Source organism: Gasterosteus aculeatus, chromosome 2 (assembly GCF_964276395.1).
Source record: "Gasterosteus aculeatus chromosome 2, fGasAcu3.hap1.1, whole genome shotgun sequence".
NCBI classification, from domain to species: Eukaryota; Metazoa; Chordata; class Actinopteri; order Perciformes; family Gasterosteidae; genus Gasterosteus; species Gasterosteus aculeatus.
Window position 1 is genome coordinate 23,679,441 of NC_135689.1, and position 9,350 is coordinate 23,688,790.

At 44.4% G+C, this 9,350-nt stretch overlaps 38 non-coding genes and 2 pseudogenes across 38 annotated transcripts; all 40 read left to right on the forward strand.

The window, feature by feature from the left end:
- The first annotated feature begins 33 nt into the window (after positions 1 to 33).
- LOC144396824 (5S ribosomal RNA) lies at positions 34 to 152 on the forward strand. Its single transcript, XR_013458970.1, has one exon. It is a non-coding gene; the product is annotated as a 5S ribosomal RNA (ribosomal RNA).
- Positions 153 to 268: 116 nt separating this feature from the next.
- Positions 269 to 387, forward strand: LOC144399085 (5S ribosomal RNA). The gene has a single exon (XR_013461230.1). It is a non-coding gene; the product is annotated as a 5S ribosomal RNA (ribosomal RNA).
- Positions 388 to 503: 116 nt separating this feature from the next.
- LOC144397705 (5S ribosomal RNA) lies at positions 504 to 622 on the forward strand. Its single transcript, XR_013459852.1, has one exon. It is a non-coding gene; the product is annotated as a 5S ribosomal RNA (ribosomal RNA).
- A 116-nt stretch (positions 623 to 738) lies between these two features.
- On the forward strand, positions 739 to 857 carry LOC144404504 (5S ribosomal RNA). The gene has a single exon (XR_013466444.1). It is a non-coding gene; the product is annotated as a 5S ribosomal RNA (ribosomal RNA).
- Positions 858 to 974: 117 nt separating this feature from the next.
- LOC144396826 (5S ribosomal RNA) lies at positions 975 to 1,093 on the forward strand. The gene has a single exon (XR_013458972.1). It is a non-coding gene; the product is annotated as a 5S ribosomal RNA (ribosomal RNA).
- Positions 1,094 to 1,209: 116 nt separating this feature from the next.
- Positions 1,210 to 1,328, forward strand: LOC144390231 (5S ribosomal RNA). The gene has a single exon (XR_013454314.1). It is a non-coding gene; the product is annotated as a 5S ribosomal RNA (ribosomal RNA).
- A 116-nt stretch (positions 1,329 to 1,444) lies between these two features.
- Positions 1,445 to 1,563, forward strand: LOC144398200 (5S ribosomal RNA). The gene has a single exon (XR_013460347.1). It is a non-coding gene; the product is annotated as a 5S ribosomal RNA (ribosomal RNA).
- Positions 1,564 to 1,680: 117 nt separating this feature from the next.
- On the forward strand, positions 1,681 to 1,799 carry LOC144397578 (5S ribosomal RNA). Its single transcript, XR_013459724.1, has one exon. It is a non-coding gene; the product is annotated as a 5S ribosomal RNA (ribosomal RNA).
- Positions 1,800 to 1,915: 116 nt separating this feature from the next.
- On the forward strand, positions 1,916 to 2,034 carry LOC144399086 (5S ribosomal RNA). The gene has a single exon (XR_013461231.1). It is a non-coding gene; the product is annotated as a 5S ribosomal RNA (ribosomal RNA).
- A 116-nt stretch (positions 2,035 to 2,150) lies between these two features.
- On the forward strand, positions 2,151 to 2,269 carry LOC144404505 (5S ribosomal RNA). Its single transcript, XR_013466445.1, has one exon. It is a non-coding gene; the product is annotated as a 5S ribosomal RNA (ribosomal RNA).
- A 117-nt stretch (positions 2,270 to 2,386) lies between these two features.
- Positions 2,387 to 2,495, forward strand: LOC144399957 (5S ribosomal RNA; annotated as a pseudogene).
- Positions 2,496 to 2,611: 116 nt separating this feature from the next.
- LOC144399569 (5S ribosomal RNA) lies at positions 2,612 to 2,730 on the forward strand. Its single transcript, XR_013461715.1, has one exon. It is a non-coding gene; the product is annotated as a 5S ribosomal RNA (ribosomal RNA).
- Positions 2,731 to 2,847: 117 nt separating this feature from the next.
- Positions 2,848 to 2,966, forward strand: LOC144397579 (5S ribosomal RNA). The gene has a single exon (XR_013459725.1). It is a non-coding gene; the product is annotated as a 5S ribosomal RNA (ribosomal RNA).
- Positions 2,967 to 3,082: 116 nt separating this feature from the next.
- On the forward strand, positions 3,083 to 3,201 carry LOC144404506 (5S ribosomal RNA). Its single transcript, XR_013466446.1, has one exon. It is a non-coding gene; the product is annotated as a 5S ribosomal RNA (ribosomal RNA).
- A 117-nt stretch (positions 3,202 to 3,318) lies between these two features.
- Positions 3,319 to 3,437, forward strand: LOC144404507 (5S ribosomal RNA). Its single transcript, XR_013466447.1, has one exon. It is a non-coding gene; the product is annotated as a 5S ribosomal RNA (ribosomal RNA).
- A 117-nt stretch (positions 3,438 to 3,554) lies between these two features.
- LOC144404508 (5S ribosomal RNA) lies at positions 3,555 to 3,673 on the forward strand. The gene has a single exon (XR_013466448.1). It is a non-coding gene; the product is annotated as a 5S ribosomal RNA (ribosomal RNA).
- Positions 3,674 to 3,790: 117 nt separating this feature from the next.
- On the forward strand, positions 3,791 to 3,909 carry LOC144404509 (5S ribosomal RNA). The gene has a single exon (XR_013466449.1). It is a non-coding gene; the product is annotated as a 5S ribosomal RNA (ribosomal RNA).
- Positions 3,910 to 4,026: 117 nt separating this feature from the next.
- On the forward strand, positions 4,027 to 4,145 carry LOC144404510 (5S ribosomal RNA). Its single transcript, XR_013466450.1, has one exon. It is a non-coding gene; the product is annotated as a 5S ribosomal RNA (ribosomal RNA).
- A 116-nt stretch (positions 4,146 to 4,261) lies between these two features.
- On the forward strand, positions 4,262 to 4,380 carry LOC144404512 (5S ribosomal RNA). The gene has a single exon (XR_013466452.1). It is a non-coding gene; the product is annotated as a 5S ribosomal RNA (ribosomal RNA).
- Positions 4,381 to 4,497: 117 nt separating this feature from the next.
- LOC144396827 (5S ribosomal RNA) lies at positions 4,498 to 4,616 on the forward strand. The gene has a single exon (XR_013458973.1). It is a non-coding gene; the product is annotated as a 5S ribosomal RNA (ribosomal RNA).
- Positions 4,617 to 4,732: 116 nt separating this feature from the next.
- LOC144399087 (5S ribosomal RNA) lies at positions 4,733 to 4,851 on the forward strand. The gene has a single exon (XR_013461232.1). It is a non-coding gene; the product is annotated as a 5S ribosomal RNA (ribosomal RNA).
- Positions 4,852 to 4,967: 116 nt separating this feature from the next.
- LOC144397706 (5S ribosomal RNA) lies at positions 4,968 to 5,086 on the forward strand. Its single transcript, XR_013459853.1, has one exon. It is a non-coding gene; the product is annotated as a 5S ribosomal RNA (ribosomal RNA).
- A 116-nt stretch (positions 5,087 to 5,202) lies between these two features.
- LOC144404513 (5S ribosomal RNA) lies at positions 5,203 to 5,321 on the forward strand. Its single transcript, XR_013466453.1, has one exon. It is a non-coding gene; the product is annotated as a 5S ribosomal RNA (ribosomal RNA).
- Positions 5,322 to 5,438: 117 nt separating this feature from the next.
- On the forward strand, positions 5,439 to 5,557 carry LOC144396828 (5S ribosomal RNA). The gene has a single exon (XR_013458974.1). It is a non-coding gene; the product is annotated as a 5S ribosomal RNA (ribosomal RNA).
- Positions 5,558 to 5,673: 116 nt separating this feature from the next.
- On the forward strand, positions 5,674 to 5,792 carry LOC144390235 (5S ribosomal RNA). Its single transcript, XR_013454315.1, has one exon. It is a non-coding gene; the product is annotated as a 5S ribosomal RNA (ribosomal RNA).
- Positions 5,793 to 5,908: 116 nt separating this feature from the next.
- On the forward strand, positions 5,909 to 6,027 carry LOC144398202 (5S ribosomal RNA). Its single transcript, XR_013460349.1, has one exon. It is a non-coding gene; the product is annotated as a 5S ribosomal RNA (ribosomal RNA).
- Positions 6,028 to 6,144: 117 nt separating this feature from the next.
- Positions 6,145 to 6,263, forward strand: LOC144397580 (5S ribosomal RNA). The gene has a single exon (XR_013459726.1). It is a non-coding gene; the product is annotated as a 5S ribosomal RNA (ribosomal RNA).
- A 116-nt stretch (positions 6,264 to 6,379) lies between these two features.
- LOC144399088 (5S ribosomal RNA) lies at positions 6,380 to 6,498 on the forward strand. Its single transcript, XR_013461233.1, has one exon. It is a non-coding gene; the product is annotated as a 5S ribosomal RNA (ribosomal RNA).
- A 116-nt stretch (positions 6,499 to 6,614) lies between these two features.
- Positions 6,615 to 6,733, forward strand: LOC144404514 (5S ribosomal RNA). Its single transcript, XR_013466454.1, has one exon. It is a non-coding gene; the product is annotated as a 5S ribosomal RNA (ribosomal RNA).
- Positions 6,734 to 6,850: 117 nt separating this feature from the next.
- LOC144399958 (5S ribosomal RNA) lies at positions 6,851 to 6,959 on the forward strand (annotated as a pseudogene).
- A 116-nt stretch (positions 6,960 to 7,075) lies between these two features.
- Positions 7,076 to 7,194, forward strand: LOC144399571 (5S ribosomal RNA). Its single transcript, XR_013461717.1, has one exon. It is a non-coding gene; the product is annotated as a 5S ribosomal RNA (ribosomal RNA).
- A 117-nt stretch (positions 7,195 to 7,311) lies between these two features.
- Positions 7,312 to 7,430, forward strand: LOC144397581 (5S ribosomal RNA). Its single transcript, XR_013459727.1, has one exon. It is a non-coding gene; the product is annotated as a 5S ribosomal RNA (ribosomal RNA).
- A 116-nt stretch (positions 7,431 to 7,546) lies between these two features.
- On the forward strand, positions 7,547 to 7,665 carry LOC144404515 (5S ribosomal RNA). Its single transcript, XR_013466455.1, has one exon. It is a non-coding gene; the product is annotated as a 5S ribosomal RNA (ribosomal RNA).
- Positions 7,666 to 7,782: 117 nt separating this feature from the next.
- On the forward strand, positions 7,783 to 7,901 carry LOC144404516 (5S ribosomal RNA). Its single transcript, XR_013466456.1, has one exon. It is a non-coding gene; the product is annotated as a 5S ribosomal RNA (ribosomal RNA).
- A 117-nt stretch (positions 7,902 to 8,018) lies between these two features.
- Positions 8,019 to 8,137, forward strand: LOC144404517 (5S ribosomal RNA). Its single transcript, XR_013466457.1, has one exon. It is a non-coding gene; the product is annotated as a 5S ribosomal RNA (ribosomal RNA).
- Positions 8,138 to 8,254: 117 nt separating this feature from the next.
- LOC144404518 (5S ribosomal RNA) lies at positions 8,255 to 8,373 on the forward strand. The gene has a single exon (XR_013466458.1). It is a non-coding gene; the product is annotated as a 5S ribosomal RNA (ribosomal RNA).
- Positions 8,374 to 8,490: 117 nt separating this feature from the next.
- LOC144404519 (5S ribosomal RNA) lies at positions 8,491 to 8,609 on the forward strand. The gene has a single exon (XR_013466459.1). It is a non-coding gene; the product is annotated as a 5S ribosomal RNA (ribosomal RNA).
- A 116-nt stretch (positions 8,610 to 8,725) lies between these two features.
- LOC144404520 (5S ribosomal RNA) lies at positions 8,726 to 8,844 on the forward strand. Its single transcript, XR_013466460.1, has one exon. It is a non-coding gene; the product is annotated as a 5S ribosomal RNA (ribosomal RNA).
- Positions 8,845 to 8,961: 117 nt separating this feature from the next.
- Positions 8,962 to 9,080, forward strand: LOC144404521 (5S ribosomal RNA). Its single transcript, XR_013466461.1, has one exon. It is a non-coding gene; the product is annotated as a 5S ribosomal RNA (ribosomal RNA).
- A 116-nt stretch (positions 9,081 to 9,196) lies between these two features.
- Positions 9,197 to 9,315, forward strand: LOC144404523 (5S ribosomal RNA). Its single transcript, XR_013466463.1, has one exon. It is a non-coding gene; the product is annotated as a 5S ribosomal RNA (ribosomal RNA).
- The last annotated feature ends 35 nt before the right edge of the window (positions 9,316 to 9,350 follow it).

Below are 9,350 nucleotides of genomic sequence, written 5' to 3' on the forward strand. Positions count from 1 at the left end.
CATTTTAAAATATTAGGAAGAGGACATACAGTTGCTTACGGCCATACCTCTCTGGCTCCGCCTGATCTCGTCTGATCTCAGAAGCTAAGCAGAGTAGGGCCTGGTTAGTACTTGGATGGAAGACCGCCTGGGAATCCCAGGTGCTGTAAGCTTTTTCATTTCGATCTGTAAAAGACACAGAGAAGGCCTTAGAAAGTGACTCCATTTAATTGTCAAAACTACAAAACCTTTGACACATTTTAAAAGATTAGGTAGAGGACATACAGTTGCTTACGGCCATACCTCTCTGGCTCCGCCTGATCTCGTCTGATCTCAGAAGCTAAGCAGAGTAGGGCCTGGTTAGTACTTGGATGGAAGACCGCCTGGGAATCCCATGTGCTGTAAGCTTTTTCATTTCTATCTGTAAAAGACACAGAGAACGCCTTAGAAAGTGACTCCATTTCATTGTCAAAACTACAAAACCTTTGACACATTTTAAAAGATTAGGTAGAGGACATACAGTTGCTTACGGCCATACCTCTCTGGCTCCGCCTGATCTCGTCAGATCTCAGAAGCTAAGCAGAGTAGGGCCTGGTTAGTACTTGGATGGAAGCCCGCCTGGGAATCCCAGGTGCCGTAAGCTTTTTCATTTCTATCTGTAAAAGACACAGAGAAGGCCTTAGAAAGTGACTCCATTTCATTGTCAAAACTACAAAACCTTTGACACATTTTAAAAGATTAGGTAGAGGACATACAGTTGCTTACGGCCATACCTCTCTGGCTCCGCCTGATCTCGTCTGATCTCAGAAGCTAAGCAGAGTAGGGCCTGGTTAGTACTTGGATGGAAGACCGCCTGGGAATCCCAGGTGCCGTAAGCTTTTTCATTTCTCTCTCTGGAAGAAATCGAGAAGGCATTAGAAAGTGACTCCTTTTTCATTATCTAAACTCCAAAACCTTTGACACATTTTAAAATATTAGGAAGAGGACATACAGTTGCTTACGGCCATACCTCTCTGGCTCCGCCTGATCTCGTCTGATCTCAGAAGCTAAGCAGAGTAGGGCCTGGTTAGTACTTGGATGGAAGACCGCCTGGGAATCCCAGGTGCTGTAAGCTTTTTCATTTCGATCTGTAAAAGACACAGAGAAGAACTTAGAAAGTGACTCCATTTCATTGTCAAAACTCCAAAACCTTTGACACATTTTAAAAGATTAGGTAGAGGACATACAGTTGCTTACGGCCATACCTCTCTGGCTCCGCCTGATCTCGTCAGATCTCAGAAGCTAAGCAGAGTAGGGCCTGGTTAGTACTTGGATGGAAGACCGCCTGGGAATCCCAGGTGCTGTAAGCTTTTTCATTTCTATCTGTAAAAGACACAGAGAAGGCCTTAGAAAGTGACTCCATTTCATTGTCAAAACTACAAAACCTTTGACACATTTTAAAAGATTAGGTAGAGGACATACAGTTGCTTACGGCCATACCTCTCTGGCTCCGCCTGATCTCGTCTGATCTCAGAAGCTAATCAGAGTAGGGCCTGGTTAGTACTTGGATGGAAGACCGCCTGGGAATCCCAGGTGCCGTAAGCTTTTTCATTTCTCTCTCTGGAAGAAATCGAGAAGGCATTAGAAAGTGACTCCTTTTTCATTATCTAAACTCCAAAACCTTTGACACATTTTAAAATATTAGGAAGAGGACATACAGTTGCTTACGGCCATACCTCTCTGGCTCTGCCTGATCTCGTCAGATCTCAGAAGCTAAGCAGAGTAGGGCCTGGTTAGTACTTGGATGGAAGACCGCCTGGGAATCCCAGGTGCTGTAAGCTTTTTCATTTCGATCTGTAAAAGACACAGAGAAGAACTTAGAAAGTGACTCCATTTCATTGTCAAAACTCCAAAACCTTTGACACATTTTAAAAGATTAGGTAGAGGACATACAGTTGCTTACGGCCATACCTCTCTGGCTCCGCCTGATCTCGTCTGATCTCAGAAGCTAAGCAGAGTAGGGCCTGGTTAGTACTTGGATGGAAGACCGCCTGGGAATCCCATGTGCTGTAAGCTTTTTCATTTCGATCTGTAAAAGACACAGAGAAGGCCTTAGAAAGTGACTCCATTTCATTGTCAAAACTACAAAACCTTTGACACATTTTAAAAGATTAGGAAGAGGACATACAGTTGCTTACGGCCATACCTCTCTGGCTCCGCCTGATCTCGTCTGATCTCAGAAGCTAAGCAGAGTAGGGCCTGGTTAGTACTTGGATGGAAGACCGCCTGGGAATCCCAGGTGCCGTAAGCTTTTTCATTTCTCTCTCTGGAAGAAATCGAGAAGGCATTAGAAAGTGAATCCTTTTTCATTATCAAAACTCCAAAACCTTTGACACATTTTAAAAGATTAGGAAGAGGACATACAGTTGCTTACGGCCATACCTCTCTGGCTCCGCCAGATCTCAGAAGCTAAGCAGAGTAGGGCCTGGTTAGTACTTGGATGGAAGACCGCCTGGGAATCCCAGGTGCTGTAAGCTTTTTCATTTCGATCTGTAAAAGACACAGAGAAGAACTTAGAAAGTGACTCCATTTCATTGTCAAAACTCCAAAACCTTTGACACATTTTAAAAGATTAGGTAGAGGACATACAGTTGCTTACGGCCATACCTCTCTGGCTCCGCCTGATCTTGTCTGATCTCAGAAGCTAAGCACAGTAGGGCCTGGTTAGTACTTGGATGGAAGACCGCCTGGGAATCCCAGGTGCCGTAAGCTTTTTCATTTCTCTCTCTGGAAGAAATCGAGAAGGCCTTAGAAAGTGACTCCTTTTTCATTATCTAAACTCCAAAACCTTTGACACATTTTAAAATATTAGGAAGAGGACATACAGTTGCTTACGGCCATACCTCTCTGGCTCTGCCTGATCTCGTCAGATCTCAGAAGCTAAGCAGAGTAGGGCCTGGTTAGTACTTGGATGGAAGACCGCCTGGGAATCCCAGGTGCTGTAAGCTTTTTCATTTCGATCTGTAAAAGACACAGAGAAGAACTTAGAAAGTGACTCCATTTCATTGTCAAAACTCCAAAACCTTTGACACATTTTAAAAGATTAGGTAGAGGACATACAGTTGCTTACGGCCATACCTCTCTGGCTCCGCCTGATCTCGTCTGATCTCAGAAGCTAAGCAGAGTAGGGCCTGGTTAGTACTTGGATGGAAGACCGCCTGGGAATCCCAGGTGCCGTAAGCTTTTTCATTTCTCTCTCTGGAAGAAATTGAGAAGGCATTAGAAAGTGAATCCTTTTTCATTATCAAAACTCCAAAACCTTTGACACATTTTAAAATATTAGGAAGAGGACATACAGTTGCTTACGGCCATACCTCTCTGGCTCCGCCTGATCTCGTCTGATCTCAGAAGCTAAGCAGAGTAGGGCCTGGTTAGTACTTGGATGGAAGACCGCCTGGGAATCCCAGGTGCCGTAAGCTTTTTCATTTCTCTCTCTGGAAGAAATCGAGAAGGCATTAGAAAGTGACTCCTTTTTCATTATCAAAACTCCAAAACCTTTGACACATTTTAAAAGATTAGGAAGAGGACATACAGTTGCTTACGGCCATACCTCTCTGGCTCCGCCTGATCTCGTCTGATCTCAGAAGCTAAGCAGAGTAGGGCCTGGTTAGTACTTGGATGGAAGACCGCCTGGGAATCCCAGGTGCCGTAAGCTTTTTCATTTCTCTCTCTGGAAGAAATCGAGAAGGCATTAGAAAGTGACTCCTTTTTCATTATCAAAACTCCAAAACCTTTGACACATTTTAAAAGATTAGGAAGAGGACATACAGTTGCTTACGGCCATACCTCTCTGGCTCCGCCTGATCTCGTCTGATCTCAGAAGCTAAGCAGAGTAGGGCCTGGTTAGTACTTGGATGGAAGACCGCCTGGGAATCCCAGGTGCCGTAAGCTTTTTCATTTCTCTCTCTGGAAGAAATCGAGAAGGCATTAGAAAGTGACTCCTTTTTCATTATCAAAACTCCAAAACCTTTGACACATTTTAAAAGATTAGGAAGAGGACATACAGTTGCTTACGGCCATACCTCTCTGGCTCCGCCTGATCTCGTCTGATCTCAGAAGCTAAGCAGAGTAGGGCCTGGTTAGTACTTGGATGGAAGACCGCCTGGGAATCCCAGGTGCCGTAAGCTTTTTCAATTCTATCTGTAAAAGACACAGAGAAGGCCTTAGAAAGTGACTCCATTTAATTGTCAAAACTACAAAACCTTTGACACATTTTAAAAGATTAGGTAGAGGACATACAGTTGCTTACGGCCATACCTCTCTGGCTCCGCCTGATCTCGTCTGATCTCAGAAGCTAAGCAGAGTAGGGCCTGGTTAGTACTTGGATGGAAGACCGCCTGGGAATCCCAGGTGCCGTAAGCTTTTTCATTTCTCTCTCTGGAAGAAATCGAGAAGGCATTAGAAAGTGACTCCTTTTTCATTATCTAAACTCCAAAACCTTTGACACATTTTAAAATATTAGGAAGAGGACATACAGTTGCTTACGGCCATACCTCTCTGGCTCCGCCTGATCTCGTCTGATCTCAGAAGCTAAGCAGAGTAGGGCCTGGTTAGTACTTGGATGGAAGACCGCCTGGGAATCCCAGGTGCTGTAAGCTTTTTCATTTCGATCTGTAAAAGACACAGAGAAGGCCTTAGAAAGTGACTCCATTTAATTGTCAAAACTACAAAACCTTTGACACATTTTAAAAGATTAGGTAGAGGACATACAGTTGCTTACGGCCATACCTCTCTGGCTCCGCCTGATCTCGTCTGATCTCAGAAGCTAAGCAGAGTAGGGCCTGGTTAGTACTTGGATGGAAGACCGCCTGGGAATCCCATGTGCTGTAAGCTTTTTCATTTCTATCTGTAAAAGACACAGAGAACGCCTTAGAAAGTGACTCCATTTCATTGTCAAAACTACAAAACCTTTGACACATTTTAAAAGATTAGGTAGAGGACATACAGTTGCTTACGGCCATACCTCTCTGGCTCCGCCTGATCTCGTCAGATCTCAGAAGCTAAGCAGAGTAGGGCCTGGTTAGTACTTGGATGGAAGCCCGCCTGGGAATCCCAGGTGCCGTAAGCTTTTTCATTTCTATCTGTAAAAGACACAGAGAAGGCCTTAGAAAGTGACTCCATTTCATTGTCAAAACTACAAAACCTTTGACACATTTTAAAAGATTAGGTAGAGGACATACAGTTGCTTACGGCCATACCTCTCTGGCTCCGCCTGATCTCGTCTGATCTCAGAAGCTAAGCAGAGTAGGGCCTGGTTAGTACTTGGATGGAAGACCGCCTGGGAATCCCAGGTGCCGTAAGCTTTTTCATTTCTCTCTCTGGAAGAAATCGAGAAGGCATTAGAAAGTGACTCCTTTTTCATTATCTAAACTCCAAAACCTTTGACACATTTTAAAATATTAGGAAGAGGACATACAGTTGCTTACGGCCATACCTCTCTGGCTCCGCCTGATCTCGTCTGATCTCAGAAGCTAAGCAGAGTAGGGCCTGGTTAGTACTTGGATGGAAGACCGCCTGGGAATCCCAGGTGCTGTAAGCTTTTTCATTTCGATCTGTAAAAGACACAGAGAAGAACTTAGAAAGTGACTCCATTTCATTGTCAAAACTCCAAAACCTTTGACACATTTTAAAAGATTAGGTAGAGGACATACAGTTGCTTACGGCCATACCTCTCTGGCTCCGCCTGATCTCGTCAGATCTCAGAAGCTAAGCAGAGTAGGGCCTGGTTAGTACTTGGATGGAAGACCGCCTGGGAATCCCAGGTGCTGTAAGCTTTTTCATTTCTATCTGTAAAAGACACAGAGAAGGCCTTAGAAAGTGACTCCATTTCATTGTCAAAACTACAAAACCTTTGACACATTTTAAAAGATTAGGTAGAGGACATACAGTTGCTTACGGCCATACCTCTCTGGCTCCGCCTGATCTCGTCTGATCTCAGAAGCTAATCAGAGTAGGGCCTGGTTAGTACTTGGATGGAAGACCGCCTGGGAATCCCAGGTGCCGTAAGCTTTTTCATTTCTCTCTCTGGAAGAAATCGAGAAGGCATTAGAAAGTGACTCCTTTTTCATTATCTAAACTCCAAAACCTTTGACACATTTTAAAATATTAGGAAGAGGACATACAGTTGCTTACGGCCATACCTCTCTGGCTCTGCCTGATCTCGTCAGATCTCAGAAGCTAAGCAGAGTAGGGCCTGGTTAGTACTTGGATGGAAGACCGCCTGGGAATCCCAGGTGCTGTAAGCTTTTTCATTTCGATCTGTAAAAGACACAGAGAAGAACTTAGAAAGTGACTCCATTTCATTGTCAAAACTCCAAAACCTTTGACACATTTTAAAAGATTAGGTAGAGGACATACAGTTGCTTACGGCCATACCTCTCTGGCTCCGCCTGATCTCGTCTGATCTCAGAAGCTAAGCAGAGTAGGGCCTGGTTAGTACTTGGATGGAAGACCGCCTGGGAATCCCATGTGCTGTAAGCTTTTTCATTTCGATCTGTAAAAGACACAGAGAAGGCCTTAGAAAGTGACTCCATTTCATTGTCAAAACTACAAAACCTTTGACACATTTTAAAAGATTAGGAAGAGGACATACAGTTGCTTACGGCCATACCTCTCTGGCTCCGCCTGATCTCGTCTGATCTCAGAAGCTAAGCAGAGTAGGGCCTGGTTAGTACTTGGATGGAAGACCGCCTGGGAATCCCAGGTGCCGTAAGCTTTTTCATTTCTCTCTCTGGAAGAAATCGAGAAGGCATTAGAAAGTGAATCCTTTTTCATTATCAAAACTCCAAAACCTTTGACACATTTTAAAAGATTAGGAAGAGGACATACAGTTGCTTACGGCCATACCTCTCTGGCTCCGCCAGATCTCAGAAGCTAAGCAGAGTAGGGCCTGGTTAGTACTTGGATGGAAGACCGCCTGGGAATCCCAGGTGCTGTAAGCTTTTTCATTTCGATCTGTAAAAGACACAGAGAAGAACTTAGAAAGTGACTCCATTTCATTGTCAAAACTCCAAAACCTTTGACACATTTTAAAAGATTAGGTAGAGGACATACAGTTGCTTACGGCCATACCTCTCTGGCTCCGCCTGATCTTGTCTGATCTCAGAAGCTAAGCACAGTAGGGCCTGGTTAGTACTTGGATGGAAGACCGCCTGGGAATCCCAGGTGCCGTAAGCTTTTTCATTTCTCTCTCTGGAAGAAATCGAGAAGGCCTTAGAAAGTGACTCCTTTTTCATTATCTAAACTCCAAAACCTTTGACACATTTTAAAATATTAGGAAGAGGACATACAGTTGCTTACGGCCATACCTCTCTGGCTCTGCCTGATCTCGTCAGATCTCAGAAGCTAAGCAGAGTAGGGCCTGGTTAGTACTTGGATGGAAGACCGCCTGGGAATCCCAGGTGCTGTAAGCTTTTTCATTTCGATCTGTAAAAGACACAGAGAAGAACTTAGAAAGTGACTCCATTTCATTGTCAAAACTCCAAAACCTTTGACACATTTTAAAAGATTAGGTAGAGGACATACAGTTGCTTACGGCCATACCTCTCTGGCTCCGCCTGATCTCGTCTGATCTCAGAAGCTAAGCAGAGTAGGGCCTGGTTAGTACTTGGATGGAAGACCGCCTGGGAATCCCAGGTGCCGTAAGCTTTTTCATTTCTCTCTCTGGAAGAAATTGAGAAGGCATTAGAAAGTGAATCCTTTTTCATTATCAAAACTCCAAAACCTTTGACACATTTTAAAATATTAGGAAGAGGACATACAGTTGCTTACGGCCATACCTCTCTGGCTCCGCCTGATCTCGTCTGATCTCAGAAGCTAAGCAGAGTAGGGCCTGGTTAGTACTTGGATGGAAGACCGCCTGGGAATCCCAGGTGCCGTAAGCTTTTTCATTTCTCTCTCTGGAAGAAATCGAGAAGGCATTAGAAAGTGACTCCTTTTTCATTATCAAAACTCCAAAACCTTTGACACATTTTAAAAGATTAGGAAGAGGACATACAGTTGCTTACGGCCATACCTCTCTGGCTCCGCCTGATCTCGTCTGATCTCAGAAGCTAAGCAGAGTAGGGCCTGGTTAGTACTTGGATGGAAGACCGCCTGGGAATCCCAGGTGCCGTAAGCTTTTTCATTTCTCTCTCTGGAAGAAATCGAGAAGGCATTAGAAAGTGACTCCTTTTTCATTATCAAAACTCCAAAACCTTTGACACATTTTAAAAGATTAGGAAGAGGACATACAGTTGCTTACGGCCATACCTCTCTGGCTCCGCCTGATCTCGTCTGATCTCAGAAGCTAAGCAGAGTAGGGCCTGGTTAGTACTTGGATGGAAGACCGCCTGGGAATCCCAGGTGCCGTAAGCTTTTTCATTTCTCTCTCTGGAAGAAATCGAGAAGGCATTAGAAAGTGACTCCTTTTTCATTATCAAAACTCCAAAACCTTTGACACATTTTAAAAGATTAGGAAGAGGACATACAGTTGCTTACGGCCATACCTCTCTGGCTCCGCCTGATCTCGTCTGATCTCAGAAGCTAAGCAGAGTAGGGCCTGGTTAGTACTTGGATGGAAGACCGCCTGGGAATCCCAGGTGCCGTAAGCTTTTTCAATTCTATCTGTAAAAGACACAGAGAAGGCCTTAGAAAGTGACTCCATTTAATTGTCAAAACTACAAAACCTTTGACACATTTTAAAAGATTAGATAGAGGACATACAGTTGCTTACGGCCATACCTCTCTGGCTCCGCCTGATCTCGTCTGATCTCAGAAGCTAAGCAGAGTAGGGCCTGGTTAGTACTTGGATGGAAGACCGCCTGGGAATCCCAGGTGCCGTAAGCTTTTTCATTTCTCTCTCTGGAAGAAATCGAGAAGGCATTAGAAAGTGACTCCTTTTTCATTATCAAAACTCCAAAACCTTTGACACATTTTAAAAGATTAGGAAGAGGACATACAGTTGCTTACGGCCATACCTCTCTGGCTCCGCCTGATCTCGTCTGATCTCAGAAGCTAAGCAGAGTAGGGCCTGGTTAGTACTTGGATGGAAGACCGCCTGGGAATCCCAGGTGCCGTAAGCTTTTTCATTTCTATCTGTAAAAGACACAGAGAAGGCCTTAGAAAGTGACTCCATTTCATTGTCAAAACTACAAAACCTTTGACAAGTTTTAAAAGATTAGGAAGAGGACATACAGTTGCTTACGGCCATACCTCTCTGGCTCCGCCTGATCTCGTCTGATCTCAGAAGCTAAGCAGAGTAGGGCCTGGTTAGTACTTGGATGGAAGACCGCCTGGGAATCCCAGGTGCCGTAAGCTTTTTCATTTCTCTCTCTGGAAGAAATTGAGAAGGC